Source organism: Dermochelys coriacea, chromosome 1, assembly GCF_009764565.3.
Source record: "Dermochelys coriacea isolate rDerCor1 chromosome 1, rDerCor1.pri.v4, whole genome shotgun sequence".
NCBI classification, from domain to species: Eukaryota; Metazoa; Chordata; order Testudines; family Dermochelyidae; genus Dermochelys; species Dermochelys coriacea.
In genome coordinates this window covers 93,653,195-93,680,349 of record NC_050068.2, presented here as the reverse complement: position 1 = coordinate 93,680,349, position 27,155 = coordinate 93,653,195, and the positions used below count along the sequence as shown (strand labels likewise).

The window sequence follows — 27,155 nt, the reverse complement described above, 5'->3', positions numbered from 1 at the left end:
CATCAAGCAGCCAGCAAAATACAATCCCCCAACAACACAATTCCCACAAGGATCCCCACCCCCACGCACAACCTCAGCTCTCAAAAGGTGTCTCTGAAAAAGTTTGAGTAAAAAAATACACTTTGCAGAGGGCCCTGAAGATAAACAGATTAGGTTATTTCTGATCAAGCAGGAAGAGACAGATATCTCGAATACACAAGAAGATATTGCAATCAGCCACTTTTTCCCCATTCTCCTCTAGCTAACATTGTGGGAAGACTATTCATATCTATCAGTGTCAGATCACTCGAAAGAAAAAAAATCTACTATGTCAATGTAATGTTACCTTGGTTTTGCTTAGAAATCAGGTAAAGGAAGCTGGAGGCAAGGAACAATAAGCATAGTAATAATGTTATTAAAGTTTCTAATTAACGTTGATTTCCACACTCAATAGTCACCAAAAGAACCAGTGTAAACTTAAACATGACTGAATTGTAGTGAGATGGCACATCTCAGGAGCTGAGCCTTTAAGGCAGGCTGGAAAAAAACGTATTCATTTTGAGTAAACACCTTTCCCACATGAGTATGACTAATATCATCAACTTCAGAAGAAGCTGAGCTTTTTAATTAAAAAGAGTTCCCTTCCAAATATGAACCCCATGGAATTTATACTGATTCTGTCACGAGTTGTGAGAGCAGCTGCTGCCGTAACACAGCCAAACGTGTAGGGGAAACTCCATTCACTCTGGCTGAATTAAAACTCAGAATAAATGGAGGAGCAGCTCCAATAGCCCCAGTTTTCTTTCAACCATAGGCAGTTTTTGAAGCATTGAGGAGTTACTGATAAGATGCAACAGAGTTGGTAGACAGCAAAGAGAAATGATAGTCTTCAGTGAAGCCTCATCAGGTTAAGGATCTAGATTTTCAATGTGTTTGTAGCCTTTCTACCAGATACTGTCAGCAGCAACAAGGGCCAAGTTCTAGTAACTAGGAATCTTAAAATTAACAAACACAAGTGGCTCAAGCCCTCAACTCAGAATTGTTGGGCTCACTACCTTCCAAAACCGGATCCTTTAATAGGCAATAATTCTTCACTTGCAAGCACCGAGTCTGTGTATGAAACAACTCTTGCTGATGGCCGCTCTCACACTTTTTCCTAAAATACTTAATTATCTTTAGGAAAAACAAATAAATATGCACATATAAACGTCCAACTCATTGTAATTTATTTATTGATAGCTAGTAAGTCTGCTGTGAAAAAGTGACTTGGATGGACAGCCTTGGTGATGGTTGCTGGAGCTTCCAGCAAGGGCTGGGCAGCAGGTCAGTTCCCCACCTTTCCAGTGGCAGTGGGGCTCAGTTGTGCATTTGACATTTCCTTCTGAAATGGACTACAGGTATTGAAGGGTATGTGCTGTTTAGGAAAGACAGTAATAAAGGTAAAGGTGGTGGAGTAGCATTGTATATCAACGATGAGGCAGAATGTAAAGAAATAAGAAGCGATGGAATGGATAAGACAGAGTCCGTCTGGGCAAAAATTACACTGGGGAAGAAAACTAGTAGAGCCTCCCCTACGATAGTGCTTGGGGTGTGCTATAGACTACCAGGATCTAATTTGGATATGGATAGAGCCCTTTTTAATGTTTTTAATAAAGTAAATACTAATGGAAACTGTGTGATCATGGAAGACTTTAACTTCCCAGATATAGACTGGAGGACCAGTGCTAGTAATAATAATACAGCTCAGATTTTCCTAGATGGGATAGCTGATGGATTCGTTCATCAAGTAGTTGCTGAACCGACTAGAGGGGATGCCATTTTAGATTTGGTTTTGGTGAGCAGTGAGGACCTCATAGAAGAAAGGGTTGTACGGGACAATCTTGGCTCAAGTGATGATGAGCTAATTCAGTTTAAACTGAACGGAAGGATTAACAAAAATAAATCTGCAACTAGGGTTTTTTATTTCAAAAAGGCTGACTTTCAAAAATTAAGGAAATTAGTTAGGGAAGAGGATTGGACTGAAGAACTTATGGATCTAAAGGTAGAGGAGACCTGGGATTACTTTAAATGAAACCTGCAGAAGCTATCAGAAGCCTGTATACCAAGAAAGGGAAACAAATTCATAGGAAGGAGTTGTAGACCAAGCTGGATGAGCAAGCATCTTAGAGAGGTGATTAAGAAGAAGCAGAAAGCATACAGGGAGTGGAAGATGGGAGAGATCAGCAAGGAAAGCTACCTTATTGATGTCAGAACATGCAGGGATAAAGTGAGACAGGCTAAAAGTCAAGTAGAGTTGGACCTTGCAAAGGGAATTAAAACCAATAGTAAAAGGTTCTATAGCCATATAAATAAGAAGAAAACTAAGAAGGAAGAAGTGGGGCAACTAAACACTGAGGATGGAGTGGAGGTTAAGGATAATCTACGCATGCCCCAATATCTAAACAAATACTTTGTCTCAGTCTTTAACAAGGCTAAAGAGGATCTTAGGGATAATGGTAGCATGACAAATGGGGATGAGGATATGGAGGTAGATATTACATTATCTGAGGCAGAAGTGAAACTCAAACAGCTTAATGGGACTAAATTGGGGGGCCCAGATAATCTTCATCCGAGAATATTAAAGGAATTGGCACTTGAAATTGCAAGCCCATTAGCAAGAATTTTTAATGAGTCTGTAAACTCAGGAGTTGTACCGTATGTTTGGAGAATTGCTAATATAGTTCCTATTTTTAAGAAAGGAAAAAAAAGTGATCCGGGTAACTACAGGCCTGTTAAAAGAAAAGGAGTACTTGTGGCACCTTAGAGACTAACAAATTTATTAGAGCATAAGCTTTCGTGAGCTACAGCTCACTTCATCGGATGCATTTGGTGGAAAAAACAGAGGAGAGATTTATATACACACACAGAGAACATGAAACAATGGGTTTATCATACACACTGTAAGGAGAGTGATCACTTAAGATAAGCCATCAGTTTGACATCTGTAGTTTGCAAGGAAAAACTTTTGAAGAGAAAATAGTTAAGGACATTGAAGTCAATGGTAAATGGGACAAAATACAACATGGTTTTACAAAAGGTAGATCGTGCCAAACCAACCAGATCTCCTCTTTTGAGAAAGTAACACATTTTTTAGACAAAGGAAATGCAGTGGATCTAATTTACCTCGATTTCAGTAAGGTGTTTGATACCATGCCACATGGGGAATTATTAGTTAAATTGGAAAAGATGGGGATCAATATGAACATCGAAAGGTGGATAAGGAATTGGTTAAAGGGGAGACTACAATGAGTCCTACTGAAAGGCGAACTGTCAGGCTGGAGGGAGGTTACTAGTGGAGTTCCTCAGGGATCAGTTTTGGCACCAATATCTTATTTAATCTTTTTATTACTAACCTTGGCACAAAAAGTGGGAGTGTGCTAATAAAGTCTGCAGATGATACAAAGCTGGGAAGTATTGCCAATTCAGAGAAGGATCAGGATATCATACAGGAGGATCTGGATTACCTTGTAAACTGGAGTAATAGTAATAGGATGCAATTTAATAGTGAGAAGTGTAAGGTTATGCATTTAGGGATTAATAACAAGAATTTTAGTTATAAACTGGGGACGCATCAGTTAGAAGTAATGGAGGAGGAGAAGGACCTGGGAGTATTGGTTAATCATAGGATGACTATGAGCTGCCAATGTGATATGGCTGTGAAAAAAGCTAATGTGGTTTTGGGATGTATCAGGAGAGGTATTTCCAGTAGGGATAAGGAGGTTTTAGTACTGTTATACAAGGCACTAGTGAGACCTCACCTGGAATATTGTGTGCAGTTCTGGTGTCCCATGTTTAAAAAGGATGAATTGAAACTGGAACAGATACAGAGAAGGGCTACTAGGATGATCCGAGGAATGGAAAACTTGTCTTATGAAAGGAGACTCAAGGAGCTTGGCTTGTTTAGCCTAACTAAAAGAAGGTTGAGGGGAGATATGATTGCTCTCTATAAATATATCAGAGGGATAAATACCGGAGAGGGAGAGGAATTATTTAAGCGCAGTACCAATGTGGACACAAGAACAAATGGATATAAACTGGCCACCAGGAAGTTTAGACTTGAAATTAGATGAAGGTTTCTAACCATCAGAGGAGTGAAGTTTTGGAATAACCTTCCAAGGTAAGCAATGGGGGCAAAAGATCTATCTGGCTTTAAGATTAAACTCATTAAGTTTATGGAGGAGATGGTACGATGGGATAATGTGATTTTGGTAATTAATTGATCTTTAAATATTCAGGGTAAATAGGTCTAATCCCCTGAGATGGGATATTAGATGGGTGGGATCTGAGTTACCCAGGAAAGAATTTTTCTGTAGTATCTGGCTGGGGAATCTTGCCCATATGCTCAGGGTTTAGCTGATCGCCAGATTTGAAGTCGGGAAGGAATTTTCCTCCAGGGCAGATTGGAAGAGGCCCTGGAGGTTTTTCACCTTCCTCTGTAGCATGGGGCACAGGTCACCTGAGGGAGGATTCTCTGCTTCTTGAAGTCTTTAAACCATGATTTGAGGACTTCAATAGCTCAGACATAGGTGAGGTTTTTCGTAGGAGTGGGTGGGTGAGATTCTGTGGCCTGCGTTGTGCAGGAGGTCAGACTAGATGATCAGAATGGTCCCTTCTGCCCTTAGTATCTATGAATCTATGAAGTACTTTGCACTTGTCTTTATTGAAGTTCATCTTTTTGATTTCAGGCCAATTCTCCAATGTGTCCATTAGCTCAAGCCTGTAACAGACTCACATGCTTCCAGGCACAGTTGAGTGATTAACTGATTTTCTGGTTTGTTAGCAGTTTTGAAAAATGGGGGGAAAATCAGTTCCAGTTGAAACAAAACAGAATTTTTGGCAAATCAAAAAAGTGAGAAATTTCCATTTAGGTCAAACAAAATGTTTTGTTCAACCCAACATGAAATATTTTTATTTAGGGCATTATTGCTTTTATTAAAAAAGGTTAGAGAAAATGAGGGGCTAAATTCACAAAAATGAGGCTGAGAAGTTGTGTCTCCCCCACCCACGTTATGTCCAATAGCCCAGTGGTTAGGTCACTCACCTACACGAGAGCCAGATTTGAATCCTTGCTCTGGAGCAGGGACTTGAACCTAAGTCTCCCCATTCTGGGGAATGCCCTAGTTAGTGGGCTATAAGGTATTCTGGAGTGAGTCTCTCCTGTTGAAGCTGTTCCACTTTGTACAAAATACTTCAATAGTCACTGAGGCAGAGAGAGTGACAATGAGTGAATAGCCCAACCATTAGGGCACTTACCTGGGAGAGGGTAGACCTTCATTCAAGCCGTGGCTCCAAAGCAGGGATTTGAATCTGGTTCTCCCACATCTTTGGTGAGTGACCTGACCACTGGTCATCAGGAGGCACCTCCTTCTCATGTGGTTTTGTGAATGGCACCTAAGTCCCCTGTGAATCTAGCCCCCCAATTTTTCCCCAAAATTATCTGCCAAAGTTCTGTTGAATTCATGAATAGTTTGTTAACCCAAAGCCACATTTTTCAGCAAATAAACCATTTGTCCAGAATATTTTACCCATCTCTACCTTTAGAGAGGGACAGAGAGTTGCATTATAGAAACATGGGTTACATACAAATGAGTTAACTCCTTCCCTTTCTTCTCCAAAGAAAGGATGCATATACATACAGCATTAGCACCACTTCTCCAAAGTGCTGACCAAAACTTGCAGTGACTAACAACACTTCAGTGGTTGTATGAAAGTTTTAGTTAATGGGTTTGTGAAAGCTTTGGAGAGGGGTCTTTAAAGGAATCACCTGTGTTGGCTTATGCTGCAAATCTACGTGAAGTTTTCCCCTCATTGGCATGATCTATTTTCTGAGTAGGCATGAAAGAAAATTTGGGTCCCTGGACATTTTCTGTTCAAAACTAAGAAAAAAAATCACTTGGATTAAGAATCTAATCTTCTGGAAGGACTGACAGTCTTATAACAATGCAGCTTCTTCCTCTGAGAAATCTGTAGTCTAAAGGTCTGCTTTGTTAGGAGTAGAGAAACTAGAGGTCTTCTGGAAAAAAAAATCCTACTGGAAAAAATTTTTTATTAAAAACCGTAAGTGCAGTTATGGAAAGCTGATACAAACTTTTGGACAGTTTTTTTTTTAAGAAAGCTAAGAGAACATCTGGAAAAGTTAAGTTTAATTAACCCATTCCATGCTGTTCCACGTGCCAAATATATACCTGGAACAATAAAAATCACAGGAGAATGCACACCAGTATTTGAAACATACATTTCAAATGATGAAATTTCAGTAAAACGCTGGCCTTTCAAAGAAAGGTGTCCTATTCTACCTACTAACAAGAGGCTGCAACAGACCCATCAGAGAACAGGTTAAGGCTCCTACCATAGCTTGGAGAATACAGAAGGTGATCATTCTTCTGTTGTTAGTGCCATAAAGGCTAAGAAAAAATCAGTTAGTTTATTTTCACTTTTAAAAAGCAACTGACTAGCTTTCCTGTCATGCTGTACACAGTTTAGGAATAGGACTTCTGCATTATAAATAAATTAAAGAAACAATTAACCATTAGTCCATCTCTCTCTCTCTCTCTCTCTCTCTCTCTCATACACACACACACACACACACACACACACAAACTAACAAGCTATTTGGTTATTTTGACAGAGGGATAGAATACCAAACAGAAATTATAATGCTATTTTACTACTTGCTTGTCTGACCCAGTGTAATACTATTCCACATTTCATGGTTCAGTCAATAATCCTTTTGGTCCATAACGAGCTGAAACCTGCAACAGCTTTAGTAAATCGCCACCAAGATATACAAATCCCACAGTTCTCTCTTTTTGGAGTGAAGCAAATGATTTTTATATACAAAAAGAACAAGTGAAGAATTACAAAAACAAAACCTGTCAATAAATGTACAAGTTACCCAAATTTTGTGGATAAAGGGAAAGATGCAATACAAATTACGCAACATGGAGGTTCGAGCAAGGCGGCGGGAATAAATATATCCATCTTCTCAGCTGCCCACAGTGAGGAAGCTTGATGTCCTTCTCATTGAGTAGGAAGAATAGTTTTATTTACCTGACATAACAGTTTCCTAAAGCACTGCAAAGGCATTAAAAGTATGGTCTTGTTCATCAATTATGTTCAGGAGTGCAGAAGGTGACAAGCTAATTGCCGCTGCATGGGTTTCGTTTGTGCCTTTACAGAGCTATGAACCATCTGGTACATATTCTTGTCATTTCCTTCTTTAACACCTTGATGAGCTGTCTCATCAACAGCACATATGCTTGTTCCTAGGTTCCAACTTTGTTTCTCCCACAGCTTGTTCCTTTAAACTACAATGCATGTAAAATCATTTGAATGCATAACACAGCAACCTATGCATATTGTTTATATGGCTCCTGAGATACACCTATATTTGAACATATTTACACTGAAAAAAAATAGAGGTTTTTTTTTTGGAGTTATAGTTACAATATATAACGGAAAAAAAAAGGGCATCTGCAGTCTTAATGGAAAAGAGCAGTGCTCTCTCACATCCTCTGCTCACTAGCCAATACAAATAGAAATAACATTGCACCTCATCTTGCAAAACTTTATACATGCAAGTACTGTAATGGAAGTCAAAAGGTCAAATCCTGAGGTTCTTATTCAGATTTTTACCCACTGATATTAATGAAATGTTTACTGAATAAGAATTAAGGAAGGACGTCAAATTTCAGCCTGTTGGGATTATTCACATGGATAAGGGAAGTGTGCAGAATCAGGCTTTTATACTATAATAATGATGTTGATGAAAGAGTAATTTCTTCTATGGGTGACTATTTTAACATGATTGTGACAAACTGCATTGACATTTAAATAAGGTAGTGTTAGGATATAGATATTCAGGCCTCTCTGAAAAGGCCTATACTCTAAGAATTTAGGTGTATTCTTATCACTTGGCTAGTTATAGAGGTAAGAAAGGAAGAATCAAAATCACTGTCTGCCGGTATAAGGTCCTTCTCTTACTGTGACAGTCTGAGGCCCTGTTCTTAGGCCAAGGCCTTTGGCTAAGCAGCAGAGGCAGCCGTAAGCTGGGAAGCGACCGGTCACATCCTCACATTTCAACCTAGTCACATTGAAAGAAGATGCTAGTGGGCCGTTAGGAATACAGTCCTGTCCTGATAATGCCGATCACCTCCAGAGAAAGGGAAGTGCCTAGAAGATGTAAAAGGAAACTTAGTTCGGTAGCATCCTGTCTGGCAAGAACTCACTTATCAATAGCTGGGATCTGAAATCCTCATTTCTGTGTTGTTCTATCACTGTACTCCCCATTTCCCCATTGTTTGTCTGTATAATCTCTGTCTGGTTCTGTGATTGTTCCTGTCTGCTGTATAATTAATTTTGCTGGGTGTAAACGAATTAAGGTGGTTGGATATAATTGGTTAGCTAATCATGTTACAATATGTTAGGATTGGTTAGTTAAATTTCAGGAAAATGATTGGTTAAGGTATAGCTAAGCAGAACTCAAGTTTTACTATGTAGTCTGCAGTCAGTCAGGAGGTGGGTGGGTGGGGAAATTGAAATCATGTTTTGCTAAAGGGGGAAATGGGAACAGGGAATGGGGTGGGGAAATTGGGATCATGTTTGGCTAAGGACAGGAATGGGAACAGGGACACAGGTGGTGTCAGAGCTGGGAAGGGGGACACTAAGGAAGGAAATTGGAATCATGCTTGCTGGAAGTTCACCCCAATAAACATTGAATTGTTTGCACCTTTGGACTTTGGGTATTGTTGCTCTCTGTTCATGCAAGAAGGACCACGGAAGTAAATGGATGAAGGAATAAGCCTCCTAACAGGTAGCATCATATTTCAGGCATTTGTGTTTGTGTCTACTGGTGTGAGTGAATTTGATATACTTGTGTGTTCATTTATGTATACAATATATGATGTGGTATAAAAGATTTTATTGGCATGAGTTTGGGATTGCAGTGTTACTTGCAAGTCTTAAAGCCAATTGTAGCTATGCATGTCATCCCAAAGGATACATCATGCTGTGGAGTTAAAGGCAGCTGTTCTAAACTTTGATTCCTGTATTTTCTAAACAATACAACTCATTGAGTGAAAGGTTATAAACCTAACACATTAAGAGCACTTTTTCCACACAGGCTCTTTTTTCATTCAACCTAAATATAAAACCACAGGGACAGTAGGCCTTGAACAATGCAATTCACCTATTTTCCTAACATATTTAAGAAGCCTGAGATTTGGAAAAAAACAAAACAACCAAATCACACCAAATCAAATCAAGCCTTCTTTTAGAAGAAGAATGGTACAAATTATATTTTGGATGTATGGGCTCTATGTCCACACTTGTGTAGAGGGAAAGGGGGAAGCTACAAGATCCATATAATGTAGGCTTCCTGAAGTTTTTTAGGTTCAGGGCCTCAGGTTCAGTGTTGCAAAATTCCCATTAAAAGTAAAATCAATAATTAGCTGTCTCTTGCTATGAACGAATTGGTACTGGAGTTAAATTAAGCTATTTCTGAGCTTTTTTGCTTTTTTTTTTTTTTTTAGAACTGTTCAAACATGAGTTGGCTCCTGCTTTTAAGGCTTCATAAAGTAAAAGATTTTCCCACAGAGGAGTTTGCTGTGTGAACCTGGAAATGTGGTAGCAACTCAGGATCTGGCTTTGAGAGAACTTTGTCTTAGTAATTGTGATTAGAGAAAAATTAAGCCTGATATAATTCTTTTCTGTACTGAAAACTACAGCTCTAGTTCCTGGACAGCATTATATATTGAGAGATAGATTAATATACTATACCATCACAATTGTGGTGGTACTTGTATAGGATGCATATTGATATTTGCTTCTGGAATGGCTTTTTGTTTAAACAAACAAACCCCTTAATTTATTGTTTGTGTGGTTACCATTCTGAAATGCACACAGAATGCCAATTGTATTCAGAAACAAAAAAGATAGGTAAGACCAAAAGTAGATTTCAGTGGAGTCTAACTAACCAAAACCAAAACACCCACGTGTAGCAGGTCTGGAATTAAAGAAATTAATGGATCCATGCATTGTGGTGGTACAATTGTGATCCAGTACAATTGTGGTGGTACTTGTATAGGATGCATCTTGATATTTGCTTCTGGAATGGATTTTCATTTAAACAAAAAAAACCCTTAATTTATTGTTTGTGTGGTTACCATTCTGAAATGCACACAGAATGCCAATTGTATTCACAAACAAAAAAGATAGGTAAGACCAAAAGTAGATTTCAGTGGAGTCTAACTAACCAAAACCAAAACACCCACATGTAGCAGGTCTGGAATTAAAGAATTAATGGATCCATGCATTTCTCCACTGCCATATAATCTTTTATTATTCCTTGTCCCCCTACATGACGCTAAGGGCTGCATTAGGGAGGCTGTGTTGGTGAGTATCTGCGTGTCTGTTGCGAGGACAGTTTGACTGTGTGCTTGATTGGTTGTTTGAAAAGTGTGAATTGGGAGTGCTTTGTTCCAGGGGAGCCTTGAGTGGGCCTGACTGTTATAAAAAGCCAGTCAGCGAACAGCAGAGAGGCTAACAGAGGGAGTTTGCCTGGAGTTTGCCCAGGGAGAGCCCACTGAGGCTTACATCTTACTGGTTTCTCTGAGTAGTTACTACAACTCCTGAGGAAGCTCGTAGAAGGAAGGTGATATGGATGGGGAGCATTCAGCTGTTATGACCTGCACTGGATGTGCCATGTTTGTCTTTCTTCCACAGGACAGAAGCGACTTTGTCTGTACAAAGTGCAAGCTGGTCTCCATATTGAAAGAGAAGGTTCAAGGTCTGGAGAAACAAGTATCGACCCTGCGTTGCATAAGAGAAACTGAAGATTTCCTGGACAGATGTCAGGATATGCTTCTATGGACACAATGTTCTGAAGATTCAGAGCAGGCTGTGCAGCGGGGACAGGAGGACGATGAAGAAATTTGGCAGCGCAGATACAGGTAAGCAACCGTTTTCATGTTCTCTCCACAGGTACTAATGCGGAGAGTGGACTAGATGATGCACTGTCCTAGAGATGGAGGGTCCATGACTACCGCTCCCAAGAGGAGGAAGCAGGTGGTGGTGGTCAGGGACTCTCTCCTCAGGGGGACTAAGTCATCTATCTGCTGCCCTGACCAGGAAAACTAAGAAGTCTGCTGCTTTCCAGGAGCTAGGATTCACGATGTGATGGAGAGACTGCCAAGACTCATCAAGCCCTTGGATCGCTACCCCTTCCTGCTTCTCTACATGAGCACCAATGATACTGCCAGGAATGACCTTGAGTGGATCACTGTGGACTATGTGGCTCTGGGAAGAAGAATAAAGGAGTTTGATGTGCAAGTGGTGTTCTCGTCCATCTTTCCCATGGAAGGAAAAGGCCCAGGTAGAGACCATCGAATCGTGGAAGTCAATGAAGTTTTTGGAAAGTGTAGGGGACAATTTCCTGGTGCAAGTGCTGGAAGAACCAACTAGGAGCACAGTTCTTCTTGACCTGCTGCTCACAAACTGGGAAGAATTAGTAGGGGAAGCAAAAGTGGATGGGAACCTAGGAGGCAGTGACCATGAGATAGTCGAGTTCAGAATCCTGACACAGGGAAGAAAGGAGATCAGCAGAATATGGACCCTGGACTTCAGAAAAGTAGACTTTGACAACCTCAGGGAACTGATGGGCAGGATCCCCTGGGAGAATAACATGAGGGGGAAAGGAGTCCAGGAGAGCTGGCTGTATTTTAAAGAATCCTTATTGAGGTTACAGGGACAAACCATCCTGATGTGTAGAAAGAATAGTAAATATGGCAGGCGACCAGCTTGGCTTAACAGTAAAATCTCTGTTGATCTTAAACTCAAAAAAGATGGACAAATGACCAGGGAAGAGTATAAAAATATTGCTCAGGTATGCAGGAGTGAAATCAGGAAGGCCAAATCACACTTGGAGTTGCAGCTAGCAAGAGATGTTAAGAGTAACAAGAAGGGTTTCTTCCAGTATGTTAGCAACAAGAAGAAAGTCAAGGAAAGTGTGGGCCCCTTACTGAATGAGGGAGGCAACCTAGTGACAGAGGATGTGAAAAAAGCTAATGTACTCAATGCTTTTTTTGGCCTCTGTCTTCATGAACAAGGTCAGCTCCCAGACTGCTGCACTGGGCAGCACAGCATGGTGAGGAGGTGACCAGCCCTCTATGAAGAAAGAAGTGGTTCGGGACTATTTAGAAAAGCTGGACGAGTACAAGTCCATGGGGCTGGATGCGCTGCATTTGAGAGTCTAAAGGAGTTGGCGGATGTGATTGCAGAGCCGTTGGCGATTATCTTTGAAAACTCATGGTGATTGGGGGAGGTCCCGGACGACTGGAAAAAGGCTAATGTAGTAACCATCTTTAAAAAGGGGAAGAAAGAGGATCCTGACTACTACAGGCCAGTCAGCCTCACCTCAGTACCTTGAAAAATCATGGAGCAGGTCCTCAAGGAATCAATTCTAAAGCACTTAGAGGAGAGGAAAGTAATCAGGAACAGTTTACATGGATTCACCAAGGACAAGTCATGCCTGACTAATCTAATTGCCTTCTATGATGAGATAACTGGCTCTGTGGTTGAGGGGAAAGCAGTGAATGTGTTAACAAAGCTTTTGATACAGCTTTCCACAGTATTCTTGCCAGCAAGTTAAAGAAGTATGGGCTGGATGAATGGATTATAAAGTGGATAGAAAGCTGGCTAGATTGTCGGGCTCAATGGGTAGTGATCAATGGTTCCATGACCAGTTGGCAGCCGGTATCAAGTGGAGTGCCCCAAGGGTCGGTCCTCAGGCCGGTCTGGTTCAATATCTTCATTAATGATCTGGAGGATGGTGTGGATTGCACTCTCAGCAAGTTTGCAGATGACATTAAACTGGGAGGGGAGGTAGATATGCTGGAGGGTAGGGATAAGATACAGAGGGCCCTAGACAAATTACAAGATTGGGCCAAAAGAAATCTGATGAGGTTCAACAAGGACAAGTGCAGTGTCCTGCACTTAGGACGGAAGAATCCCATGCACCACTACAGACTAGGGACCGAATGGTTAGGCAGCAGTTCTGCAGAAAAGGACGTAGGGGTTACAGTGGATGAGAAGCTGGATATGAGTCAATAGTGTGCCCTTGTTGCCAAGAAGGCCAATGGTATTTTGGGATGTATAAGTAGGGGCATTGCCAGCAGATGAAGGGACGTGATCTTTCCCCTCTATTCGACATTGGTGTGGCCTCATCTGGAGTACTGAGTCCAATTTTGGGCCCCACACCACAAGAAGGATGTGGAAAAATTGGAAAACGTCCAGCAGAGGGCAACAAAAATGATTAGGGGACTGGAACAAATGACTTATGAGGAGAGGCTGAGGGAACTGGGATTGTTTAGTTTGCAGAAGAGAAGAATGAGGGGGGATTTGATAGCTGCTTTCAACTACCTGAAAGAGGGTTCCAAAGAGGATGGATCTAGATTGTTCTCAGTGGTAGCAGATGACAGAACGAGGGGTAATGGTCTCAAGTTGCAGTGAGGGAGGTTTAGGTTGGATATTAGGAAAAACTTTTTCACTAGGAGGGTGGTGAAACACTGGAATGTGTTATCTAGGGAGGTGGTGGAATCTCCTTCCTTAGAAGTTTTTAAAGTCAGGCTTGACAAAGCCTTGGCTGGGATGATTTAGTTGGGGATTGGTCCTGTTTTGAGCAGGGGGTTGGACTAGATGACCTCCTGAGGTGCCTTCCAACCCTGATATTCTATGATTCTATGATTTACACTGCCCACCCAATCTTAGTTTTGCCCAGTAGGTTTCTAATCCAGAGCACTCAAGTGAATGGGAGTCCTTCCACAGACTTCAGTGGGCTTTTTTAAAAGACATCCAAAATATATATGAAAGTTCAAAATTTGAAATTGGTTGGTTATAATATTACATTTCTTATTCAAAAGATTTACTTTCATTATTCAGTGGTCACACTGAAAAAGGTCATTTTACTTTAAACAATACTACATTGTGAGAGATATTCCCTGTACTTAACATGGAAAATACTGCTAGAACCAATAATATCTAAAAATGCAATGAATTAAGGTACAACCACTGTATAATAACACAACATATGCTAATATATTACAATAATATGAGGAGATGTCACTTATATAAGACTGGATAGATTAAAACATGTTTTAATTCATCTACATGCAAGGTCATGCATGCAGGAACAAAAAATGTAGGTCACATTTACAGGATGGAGTACTTATCCTGGTAAACAGACTGCGACAAAGACATAGTTTGTGGTGAATAAATAGCTAACATAAGCTCCCAATATAATGCTCTGGTTAAGAGAGCTAATATAATCTTTGGATGTATAATCAGGGAACATCAAGTATGAATACAAAGGAGGTATTTCCTCAGAATATGGCATTAATTTTACTATTACTGGCATACCATGACCAGTTTTGGTGTCCACACCTTAAAAAGGATCTGAAAAAACATAAAGGATTCAAAAAAGATCTAAACAAATGATTTGAGGTCTGGAAAACCAATCTTACAATGAGAGATATGAGAAGCTCAATCTATGGAGTTTATCAAACAGAATGTCAAGAGGTGACTTGATCCTGGTCTACAACGACCTATATGGAGAACATATGTGATGCTAGAGGGCTCTGTAATCAATCAGACAGAAGATCAAATGACTGGAAACTGACTGTCTTTTTATTCTGTATGTGTGCTACAATCAGGTCTTGGTCCATGACTGGTGCTCCTAAGTGCTAGAATATTAATAATAGACAAATTAATTCAGGTTGTATTTACTAGTTATATTGTACAGAATCTGGACCTACTGCACGTTGGCTTTATTAGAAAAATAGAGTGAAAATGTTTTATATAGGGCAGAAAGAGCTCCTGAGAAATCATACATCATAAAGCAAGCTGCTTGTTGCACAGACATAGGGGAAAAAAACATTAATGATACCAATAGTAATCTAATTATTAAAGTAAATGAAACAGAAGAAAATGGGCAATGAGTTGAAAATTATAAAACGGTGCAAAGCACAGAGTCAAACAGCATGATTTTGCCAACTACAAAGCTTTTTGATAAATTCTTATTTCAAGTAAATGGGAATTTTTATTTTGGTAATATATTGCATCTTAAAAATGAACTCAGTTTTTATTGATTTTGAAAGCAACACTTGCAAGTATGAAGGTAATAGCTTTTTGATTGATTCAGTCAGGATGAGTTAGGCTTTGTGAATAAAAAGGGAATTAATCAGTGAGGCTTGATTTAGGACTTCTTCCATAATATGGATTGCTATTTTTTTTCTTGTCATTGTTCTGTTGTTAAGGACCTGATGGACTATTTGCACTGTGGTGAATGATTAAATGACTGTAACTGTGAGTGGCTGAAAAGTGGAGATACCTTATAAGAATCAAAGCCTTCCTGAAATTTAGCCTAGAGACCAAATTTCGCCTAAGAAAGCCTGGGGACTATATGTCCAAGAAAGGCAAGCAAAAATTGTCCCCCCCCCTTTTTTTTTCAACTATTTTAGTAGCTGTCTCTCAGCAAAGAAACAAAACATTTAAAACAAACCTTCAGAGAAAGACTTGTTGGAAATAATAGAAACATGTTCACAAGGCACATAATACTAGGATGGTAAACATTGCTAGGTGGCAGTGTTGCACATTATCTTCCAAGTTCTTTCCCTTAGCATATGAGAAGATATTCAGTCTCAGATAGGCATTGTTATTATTTTCTGTCATGTAAGATTCTGCATAGAAGCAGTGGCCCTTGGAGATGGAGCTGTGTAAGCAGAAGGAGAGCTTGCTCTCTTTCTTGGTTTTTTATTTGAATAAACTGTTGAGGTACTCTTGCTCTCTGGGAACTGGGATGAGACTCCTAATAGCAGGGATTGTCCTGCATGTTCTTTGACCACCTCTGTTCCAGAACTGGGATATGTCTGTAGATAAAATAATGACAGGTTTCAGAGTAGCAGCCGTGTTAGTGTGTATTCGCAAAAAGAAAAGGAGTACTTGTGGCACCTTAGAGACTAACAAATTTATTAGAGCATAAGCTTTCGTGAGCTACAGCTCACTTCATCGGATGCGTTTGGTGGAAAAAACAGAGGAGAGATTTATATACACACACAGAGAACATGAAACAATGGGTTTATCATACACACTGTAAGGAGAGTGATCACTTAAGTATCATTAAGTATCACAGTTTTCAGAGTAGCAGCCGTGTTAGTCTGTATTCGCAAAAAGAAAAGGAGTACTTGTGGCACCTTAGAGACTAACAAATTTATTAGAGCATAAGCTTTCGTGAGCTACAGCTCACTATGCATCCGATGAAGTGAGCTGTAGCTCACGAAAGCTTATGCTCTAATAAATTTGTTAGTCTCTAAGGTGCCACAAGTACTCCTTTTCTTTTTAAGTATCACAGTGTGTATGATAAACCCATTGTTTCATGTTCTCTGTGTGTGTATATAAATCTCTCCTCTGTTTTTTCCACCAAACACATCCGATGAAGTGAGCTGTAGCTCACGAAAGCTTATGCTCAAATAAATTTGTTAGTCTCTAAGGTGCCACAAGTGCTCCTTTTCTTTTTAGATAAAATAAGTTACACTTGAAATAGACACAGACTGTACACCCCTGATTTCTCTTCCACTAGGAAGCAGACCAATAAGATCCTGAACATCCTCTACCAGTCAGAAGATAATGATGTACTTCAGGGCCTGGAATGGGAAAATGAAATAATTTTGTTTAGAGTACTAATTGGCCATTGTGGCTTAAACAAATATCTTTTCCAAATAAATAGAAACAAAGATGCACCATGTGCATGTTGTAACATAGCAGCAACAACTGGTGGATTGGACTGAAGAACTTATGGATCTAAAGGTAGAGGAGGCCTGGGATTACTTTAAATGAAAGCTGCAGAAGCTATCGGAAGCCTGTATCCCAAGAAAGGGGAAAAAATTCATAGGCAGGAGTTGTAGACCAAGCTGGATGAGCAAGCATCTTCGAAAGGTGATTAAGAAGAAGCAGAAAACATACAGGGAGTGGAAGATGGGAGGGATCAGCAAGGAAAGCTACCTTATTGAGGTCTGAACATATAGGGATAAAGTGAGACAGGCTAAAAGTCAAGTAGAGTTGGACCTTGCAAAGGGAATTAAAACCAATAGTAAAAGGTTCTATAGCCATATAAATAAGAAGAAAACTAAGAAAGAAGAAGTGGGACCGCTAAACACTGAGGATGGAGTGGAGGTTAAGGATAATCTACACATGCCCCATTATCTAAACAAATACTTTGTCTCAGTCTTTAATAAGGCTAAAGAGGATCTTAGGGATAATGGTAGCATGACAAATGGGAATGAGGACATGGAGATAGATATTACCAGATCTGAGGTAGAAGTGAAACTCAAACAGCTTAATGGGACTAAATCGGGGGCCCCAGATAATCTTCAACCGAGAATTGCTTGCCACCTGTAAACTCTGTAATGAATCTGTAAACTCAGGAGTTGTACCGTATGATTGGAGAATTGCTAATATAGTTCCTATTTTTAAGAAAGGAAAAAAAAGTGATCCGGATAACTACAGGCCTGTTAGTTTGACATCTGTAGTATGCAAGGTCCTGGAAAAACTTTTGAAGGAGAAAATAGTTAAGGACATTGAAGTTAATTGTAAATGGGACAAAATACAACATGGTTTTACAAAAGGTAGATCGTGCCAAACCAACCTGATCTCCTTTTTTGAGAAAGTAACAGACTTTTTAGATAAAGGAAATGCAGTGGATCTAATTTACCTCGATTTCAGTAAGGCGTTTGATACCGTGCCACATGGGGAATTATTAGTTAAATTGGAAAAGATGGGGATCAATATGAACATCGAAAGATGTATAATAAATTGGTTAAAGGGGAGACTACAACGGGTCCTACTGAAAGGTGAAATGTCAGGCTGGAGGGAGGTTACTAGTGGAGTTCCTCAGGGATCAGTTTGGGACCAATCTTATTTAATCTTTTTATTACTGACCTTGGCACAAAAAGTGGGAGTGTGCTAATAAAGTTTGCAGATGATACAAAGCTGGGAGGTATTGCCAATTCGGAGAAGGATCGGGATATTATACAGGAGGATCTGGATGACCTTGTAAACTGGAGTAATAGTACTAGGATGCAATTTAATAGTGAGAAGTGTAAGGTTATGCATTTAGGGATTAATAACAAGAATTTTAGTTATAAGCTGGGGACGCATCTATTAGAAGTAACGGAGGAGGAGAAGGACCTTGGAGTATTGGTTAATCATAGGATGACTATGAGCTGCCAATGTGATATGGCTGTGAAAAAAGCTAATGCGGTTTTGGGATGCATCAGGAGAGCTATTTCCAGTAGGGATAAGAAGGTTTTAGTACCGTTATACAAGGCACTAGTGAGACCTCATACTGTGTGCAGTTCTGGTGTCCCATGTTTAAAAAGGATGAATTGAAACTGGAACAGGTACAGAGAAGGGCTACTAGGATGATCCGAGGAATGGAAAACTTGTCTTATGAAAGGAGACTCAAGGAGCTTGGCTTGTTTAGCCTAACTAAAAGAAGGTTGAGGGGAGATATGATTGCTCTCTATAAATGTATCAGAGGGATAAATACAGGAGAGGGAGAGGAATTATTTCAGATCAGTACCCATGTGGACACAAAAACAAATGGAGATAAACTGGCCCTCGGGAAGTTTAGACTTGAAATTAGATGAAGGTTTTTAACCATCAGAGGAGTGAAGTTTTGGAACAGCCTTCCAAGGGAAGCAGTGGGGGCAAAAGATCTATCTGGCTTTAAGATTAAACTCAATAAGTTTATGGAGGAGATGGTATGATGGGATAATGTGATTTTGGTAATTAATTGATCTTTAAATATTCAGGGTAAATAGGCCTAATCCCCTGAGATGGGATATTAGATGGGTGGGATCTGAGTTGCCCAAAAAGAATTTTCTGTAGTATCTGGCTGGTGAATCTTGCCCATATGCTCAGGGTTTAGCTGATCGCCAGATTTGAGGTCAGGAAGGAATTTTCCTCCAGGGCAGATTGGAAGAGGTCCTGAAGGTTTTTCGCCTTTCTCCGTAGCATGGGGCATGGGTCACTTGAGGGAGGATTCTCTGCTCCTTGAAGTCTTTAAACCACGATTTGAGGACTTCAATAGCTCAGACATAGGTGAGGTTTTTCGTAGGAGTGGGTGGTTGAGATTCTGTGGCCTGCATTGTGCAGGAGGTCAGACTAGATGATCAGAATGGTCCCTTTTGACCTTAGTATCTATGAATCTATGATCACCTTTTATGGAGATTATGGGCTTTGATAAAGAGCGGGAAAAGCTTTCTGAGAAATTCAAATACCTTAAGGCAACAAAAATTACATTGTTATTTAATAAAAATATCAGAGAAATTGGGCATTAAGAAGGCATTGTTCCATTAGCTGAACAACACTGGAGAGGTTGTAGAGAATAAGGCCTGACCAAAGCTGAGACGGAAGAAGTCCTGGGGGGAAGCTGCAAGGAGATGAATGAAGCAGTCTTTGGCTGCTAGTTATAGAGACCCTGGGCTGGAATCCAGGATATTAGAAAGACCTGGGTTTCCCTACCAGCCACTTGTCTGGTGGCATGAGACTAGAGAAGGGGTCAAGGATAACAGAGCCCTGAGAAATGAAATGAGGACCAGGGGGCCCAGAGTCAGGACTAGGGTTGCCACCTGTTCAGATTTATCCAGGATTGCCCCTTTTATGAGATAGCTGACCTGGGAAATCAGTAAGTCTTCCTGCAACATTAGAAGTCCTGGCTTTTGTCAGTTGGGCTTTTCTTCCTCCTCCTCCATGGTGCTGCTGCCCCTCCTCACTTTCAGCTACTCCACACCACAGCAGGAGCCATTAAGCAGCAACTGCGCTGCTTCCTCCTTACCAACAAGCCACTGAGGACAGCAAAAAGTGCTCAAGGTAGAAGCTTCTCTGAGCCCTGTGCTTCACCATGATACCAGTTGTTCCTGATCAGTGGGGCCCTACTCTCCATCCTGGGAACCATCTCCACTTTCTTCTCCCCTTCTATTCTCCCCTTTCCCAGTTCAGGGATAGCCTGGGGTTTATTTGTGTCTCAAAAGCGACAACCCTACCTGGGGCTGAAGATCTGATAAAATGTCGTTGACGTCTTGTCACTCCTGGAATGTGTGTTCTTCAATCATTACTTAGCTAGAAACTGAAACACAGGAAGAAGTAGACCACCAGAGCAGCTGTTGGCAGGGGGCCCCAGGTGGAAGAGAGCTGGTAAACCAGGCCTGGCCATGAGGAGGTCATCCAGTGATGAGTCCATGCTCCAGTTACAAGACTGAGATCAGGGAATTCCTGTGTTCTAATCTCAATTCAGACACTGACTCACTGCTTGCCTTTCTCATACTACTTAACCTTTCTGCCTCAGTTTCCTCATCAAGCAAGTCTTAGCTACCTATTGTTACAGAGATATTAAAATTAATATAGAAATTGTAATATTGGATCAGACCTGTGGTCCATCTAGTCCAGTATCATGTCTCCAGTAGAGGCCAGCACCAGATACTTCAGAGAAAGAGGGAAAAAATCCCAAAGCAGGCAGAGTTGGGATAATCTGCCCACGTGAAAGTCTCATCCTAACAGTTAAGACGTTGGCTTAAGCCCTGAAAGAATTTTGATAATGTCACTTAAGCACCCATGAAGATGAAAAGTGGTGTATGTGCTGTTATTAACAATAAGTAATGGCTAAACCTAATTTAGCTTAGCTCATGAGATCTGACACGATTTTAGCCCAAGGTTGTGTGGGCACAAACATTGCATAGGGTATTTTATGCATGAATTCACTTTGTCATGCATGTCACTCCCTCAACATTTTGTGAACAATAATTTAATTGAAAGAAGATAAGGTTATTAAGCCTATTCCTTCTCACATGTCTACTTTATGTTCATAAAGATGCACTCAAATTTCATTCTCTTAACTCATGCTATTATCAGGTATTTATTTAAGAAGGTTTTTGTTTATGTCTATATAATTAAAACAAATATTATTGTGTTGAATCCTACAGAAAACATTGGTGCCTTCTGGCAGCACCAGGGAAAGATCAACTTGGTTTTGAACTGGAAAATTCCTTTCTAGTCCCATCTCTGATGGGAACACAGAGCATGCACTGCCCACACAGCTTATCAATTTTTCACAGCTTCTGGCTGGGACAGAACAGACAGCCATGTGTCAAGTAAAGGGTATGCTACTTAGTGCACAGAGACCTCTGATTTTTCTACCACAGTAGTTCTTTGAGACAGACCTCAAATGTTCCTTCTGAAGTGACTGGAAAGAATATCATCTGCAGACCAACAGCCAAGGACATGATTTTCTTCCGGACAGGAGTCATAGTTACTATTTAACAATTTTCTTTCAACTGGGCTCCTCAGAATACCAGTCTAAGTCATGAAAGGCTGGCAGCATAGTCTAGTGATCGGCTTCAAAGTGAAAGTCAAGACCCCCTTCCTGGATTCTATTCCCCAATCTGCCACTGACTTCTGTGTCATTTGGCCAACTCACTTTCTGTGTCTGTTCTCCGTCAAGAAAATGTTGATGCTGCTGCTTATGCTCCTTTGTAAAGTGAACTGAGATCTATGGACAAAATCCACAATAGCAGTACTAAATATTAGTACAGACTACACAAATGGAAGTCAGCTAACACAAATATGAATTGTATACAAAATGTTTGTTTAGTGAGGAGATATTAGTGCTTTTTAATGCATGACTTTATTTTCCAGGATGTTTTAAAGTCTCTCCACATCTTGTTTATTTTGCAGTTTGCTTCATTTTAACTGTAAATTGCTTTTCATAGTGGTAACAGGCTATTTTCTGTGACCACTTAATAAAGGTCTCTTTTAAGGCAATGGTTTAATTTTCTCCGTGTATCTCGTGGACAGATGTATTTTTTTTCTCTCTATGCCTGATATCTTGCTGCAGAAATAGCTGTTTTACTGAAAAAAAAAATAAGGACTATGATGGGGTAAGACAGATCCCACACTGGAGAGCAAATGGTTAAGGAACAACTCTGGGCCCAGACGGTCCCCAGCCAGTCACAAAATGGGCCTGCACAAGCTCGAGGCAGGGCTTTAAAAAGGGGAGCAGAGTTCAGAGGCAGGCAGTAGAGGGGAGCAGACAGCTGCTCTGAGGGGAAACTGCTGCCCAGGCCTGACCACATGGACCTGTGCATTCCCACAAGGGAGAAGCAGGGGACCGAGTGTTCATGTCAGAGACTTTATTGGTGTGGTACTCTGAGAAGCTGAAGGAGATAGGGGTAGGAAGTGGTCTGGGTTGGCCGCAGCTTAGCTCTAAAGCATTGGATGTAGTTACCCACCACTGGACCCTGGATTGAAGCCCAGAGGAGAGGGTGGACCTGGGCTCTCCTACCCCCTCCAAGAGGACAGCACAACAATAGTCCTCTCCTCTGGGGACAGGCCTGCTGGAAAAGACTGTGGTGGTTCAGGGGCTCTGCCCTCAAAACCCCTGTGCTAAAAATCCCTGGAGAGGGGAACGCCAAGGGACAAGACCGTGTTTCAATCGTGAGATATCCTGCCAACTACCACCTGACCACTAGGCAGCACTGTCAATGGTTATGCACCTTCTACAGGACAATTCTTTTTTTAATGTTCTTCTACTAAAACACTGCAAGCCAGATGAGTTTCTTTCTTGGAAGGTTTGGCCATGGGGGTGGGGAGACCCTGCAGGTTTCTCCTGCTTTGATTAATATTACATCCCAATGACCTGTTCTGAAGATGGTTCTAGATATTCTGCCTCTCCCACAAGTGTTGCTACATCTACATCTGCAGTTCAGAAAATGTTGCATTTGATTACATGAATTAATAATTCAGTTTATAGAGACACATGATCATTGTCTAAGCCTGTAGATATATTTATATTAATAGAAAGCAACTAAACATGCTGCCAACAAATGGCTACAGGAACACTCCCTAAACGTAAAGCTACCCACTGCTGTAATAAAAACAAACACAGATGTAATACCCCATACCCATTATTGGAGAAAGCATTAAAAATGCAATGCATTACGGCTAATTCACATTAGCCAAAAAAGCTTGTATGGGATTTGCCATGTGTCCTGAAGCTTAGACAACTGACTGTTGTTGGATCAATGGAAGTCGCACACTGTTGAGTTGAGGACCAGTCCTCATTATTACTCTGTCACTAGACCCCCCCAGAGAACTCAGTTGATTTCAACTATCTCCTCAAGATGTGGAAAGAGGGAAGGTATTGCAAATAATTACAGTCTCAGACACTTAGAATCAAATTTAATCTTTTGAATTACACCTAAATGGGATTAGTATTCACAATGACCAGCCATCCGAAGAAAGTGCCTTCACAGTCTACATCAACATGAAGTTGCTAAGTGGTCTTCAAAGTGTAAATAAATACAGAGTGCATTACAGTAATGCAGTTGGGTGGTCATAATGGCATGAATGACTGGCAAGGTCTTTGTGTGAGCAGTACAACCTTAGCATTTTGGGGTAAGCTTTTGAAATAATATTTTTCTTCCAAATCGCTACATTTAGTTCATTTCTGTCAGCCATGATCACATCAGTATGCACAGTAGTGACTGGAGGATTTTAGGGAATCATCTTGATGATTTTCCCCATCACACACTCAACCTCGCTTCTAGACCCATTCCCCTACTCCTCCCACCAAAAAGATTTCTTTTATATAAATAGAGTGGGTGGGAGAAAGTCTTTTAATTTTTGTATTCTGATAGCACCCACAGGCCCCAATCAGAAAGGGTGGGGGGGCAGTGTACAAACTCGTACTATAGGAAGACATGGTCCCTGTTTCATAAAGATTAAAACATAATTTAACATAAGATGCAAAGTGAGTAGCAAGTAATTGGACAGAACGGTAAGGGAAGCTGAGGAAAATCATAATTCTGTAATATAGGTTATGTGTAAATCTGAAATTAAAAAAACCTCATATTAATTGTACCAACTGTAGATTAAAAAAAAATCTGGACACCAAAACCACCAGAGACTCCAGGGGAGACTGGGGATCCAGAAGTAACCCTAAATTGTGAATCTTATTGGCAAAACTTGGGCATGCGTCCTTTCATCCAACTAGCATCAGTTCTATCTTATCCAATGACACTTCAAATAGTAAACTCACATCAAGTCTACAATTAAAATGCTACAGCTGTGCAGTGGCACCCCTGCAGCTGCCCTGCTGTAGTGCTGTAATGAAGACACTGCCACACCGACAGGAGGGATTCTCCCTTTGGTGTAGGAAAACTACCACCCCAAGAGGTGGCAGCTAGGTTGATGGAAGAATTCTTCTGTTGACCTTGTGCAGTCTACATCAGGAATTAGGTCAGTCTCTCAGAGGTGTAGATTTTCACACTCCCGAGAGACGTAGCTATACCACAAAAATTCCTAGCATAGACCAGGCCTAAATCTAGCTAGGTACTGTGAAAGCAAAGACATAGATATATTTTCCTTCTTGAAAATATGCTTGTATATTTATATTATTTTGAAAAAGCAGGAAATCACACTTAGTGTAATAATAATAATAATAAAAATTAAAGACAGAATTCCTAAAAGCATCTGAAATTTCAAACAATTGCTGACCTGTGTTTAAGAGACAAATCAGACCATATAGCATTTCTGGATTGAGCACAAAGCCTGATAAATCAAAGCAATATTCACAGATATCTAGATAGTGAAACAAGTTTACAGAAAGCTTTAATAGGCAGTTTGGGGGCACAAAATCTTGCACTGAACCACTACTTCAAATGCCACTCAAACTTGAACTCAGACTGGATTCAAATTCATTTGAGGTTCAAAGTCAACAATTTGCACTGCTATAGTTGTGAAGTTTCTTATTTTTAAAGTGTTCCCATTTACTATAATGAACAGTGCAGTGAATATGATAACGAATAATGAGTATTTTTATTGTGGTGAAATATCCAGAGCAATAAAAGGGTTAAAATAAATCTAGATGCTTGGTAAAGTATTAGCAGGAACCCAGTTTTTAATAAGATTTTGTCTTATATTTGGCTTTACTTTTGGTGGAATATGGGGAGTGATCTGACTATTTTAAGTTTATTGATTTTACTAATAAAATAGGATTATTTATTCTGTCAAGGCAATAAACACTAGAATAAAATTGGCTTGTCAATGGCCTCTCAAAAACATTCAACAGAAAAGGGGAAGATATTCATGTTTTTTAAGTAGGTTTTTTTTGTCTTTTAGCCCAAGTCATTATCTTGTTGATTTCACCAAATGCCCCTCAAAATTATTCCCCAAATTCCGAAAAGTCAGAAAAAAATATTTTACAACGTTAACATTTAAATTATCTGTAATCTCTGATTTCCTAAAACCATGGTGTAATTACATTAACAAAAAAAAATAGAACTGTGGAATACAGCTTGATATTTGTCTTAATGGGAAACAAGTTATTGTAATATTTAAATCAAATTCATATTCCAAATTGAGTCACCATTAAAAAAACATATAATTCTACTTCATGCTGGCATCTTTTCCATTACCTTTGTTTCACAAAAATTAGACAATCTGAACAGCACTTATGAAAAATTTAAAATAAATCTGTAGCCAGACTACGTTGCTCAAAGAATCAAAGATATTATATTTATCTTAAGACTTGATCATAAATCTAAAGATCTTTTGTTCATTAAGATACAGTATCATATTTGTAATGTTATTTCCAAATTACTTATAAACAAATTATAAAAATTAAAAAGCAATGGGAAATTGATTTGGTTATAGTCAGATAATTTATGCACATAAATATGTATCTTATGGGTATAACCATAATTTGATTTTTTAAAATATATTCTCCAGAATCTGTTTGACCACAGCAAGAGATTAAGCAAAAGACTTGTTTCTTTCATTTCTCTTTGAAGAAAGACAAAACATGTGCCCTATTAGATACGTAATCATGATTTAAATGCATGCCTTTTTTGGCTAGAAGTGGCTACACCATTCATAAAATAATTCATTTAATTATTCCTTATAATACTGCTTTTAAAAAGTTATTATTAATACATGTTTATATTTTAGTATTATCTAAAAGACAATACCCAACTGTGCATGCATTAATTATAAATGACAGTTCCTATCTCAGAGAGGTTACAGTCTAAAAAGACAAAAAATAACAGGTGGATGAGATGAACAAGAGGGAAAAGGTGGAGCGTGGTGCAGACAGGGTAATAAATATAATGCAATGTACAAGTTCTATGATTTGGAAGGATTTGTTGCTGATAAATCTTTACATGAATGTATTAAAATATGAAGTTGCAACTAAGTAACTGGTGCTTTTTTTTCAGAAAATGCCTTCTTCTGACCCAGAATTTTACCTTCACTTCAAAACAAAAGTGTCCAGCTCTGAGAGTTGAAGATAGGATACCGTGCTGTCTGCCTCAGCCTGCATACAGCCTTTAGCAGCAACTTCCAGAGCTATGAACGGTTCCTATTCATCTCAATAGTGTGTTAATTTAAAATGTCAAAAAGCTTGTTAAGATGATCAAAGCATATAACTGAGAGGTGGAATAGTGATCAGCTGATGCCACTGCAAAGCAGAGCATGCAAGAAAGAAGAGGTACAATTATTTTATAAAGAATGGTACTGTGATGGGTTCAATCACAGAAACCCCCTTGGGACTGTCACCTAATGTGCTGAAATTACCTCTGAGCCCATTTTCCCTGTCAGTTTGGGACTTCCAGAATGCTGCCTTGTTGAGCCAGACACACTAACTTGCTGCAACACAGACCCAGGGTCCAGGCCACACCCCCAAAGCTGCAGACTTTAACCAAAAACAGTTCAGCAGGTTACCTCTCCAGCATCCAGACACCCAGCTCCCAATGGGATCCAAACCCCAAATAAATCTGTTTTACTCTGTATTAAGCTTATACAATAAATTGTCTGCCCTCTATAACACTGATAGAGAGATATGCACAGCTGTTTGCTCCCCCAGGTATTAATCACTCTGGGTTCATTAATAAACAAAAAGTGATGTTATTAAGCATAAAAAGTAGGATTTAAGTGGTTTCAGGGAATAACAGACAGAAGGAAGTAAGTCACCAAGCAAATTAAAGCAAAAACACACAAGTCTAAGACTAATACATTAAGAAGCTGATTACAGG

At 39.8% G+C, this 27,155-nt stretch overlaps 1 protein-coding gene and 1 long non-coding RNA gene across 2 annotated transcripts in view; one reads left to right on the top strand and one right to left on the bottom strand.

Moving 5' to 3' along the window:
- Positions 1–27,155, bottom strand: part of GPC5 (glypican 5) — a 580,092-nt gene that overhangs the window by 140,700 nt on the left and 412,237 nt on the right.
- Positions 8,679–26,602, top strand: LOC122457980. The gene is made up of 3 exons (XR_006277785.1): positions 8,679–8,830; positions 13,442–13,444; positions 26,590–26,602. It is a non-coding gene; the product is annotated as an uncharacterized LOC122457980 (long non-coding RNA).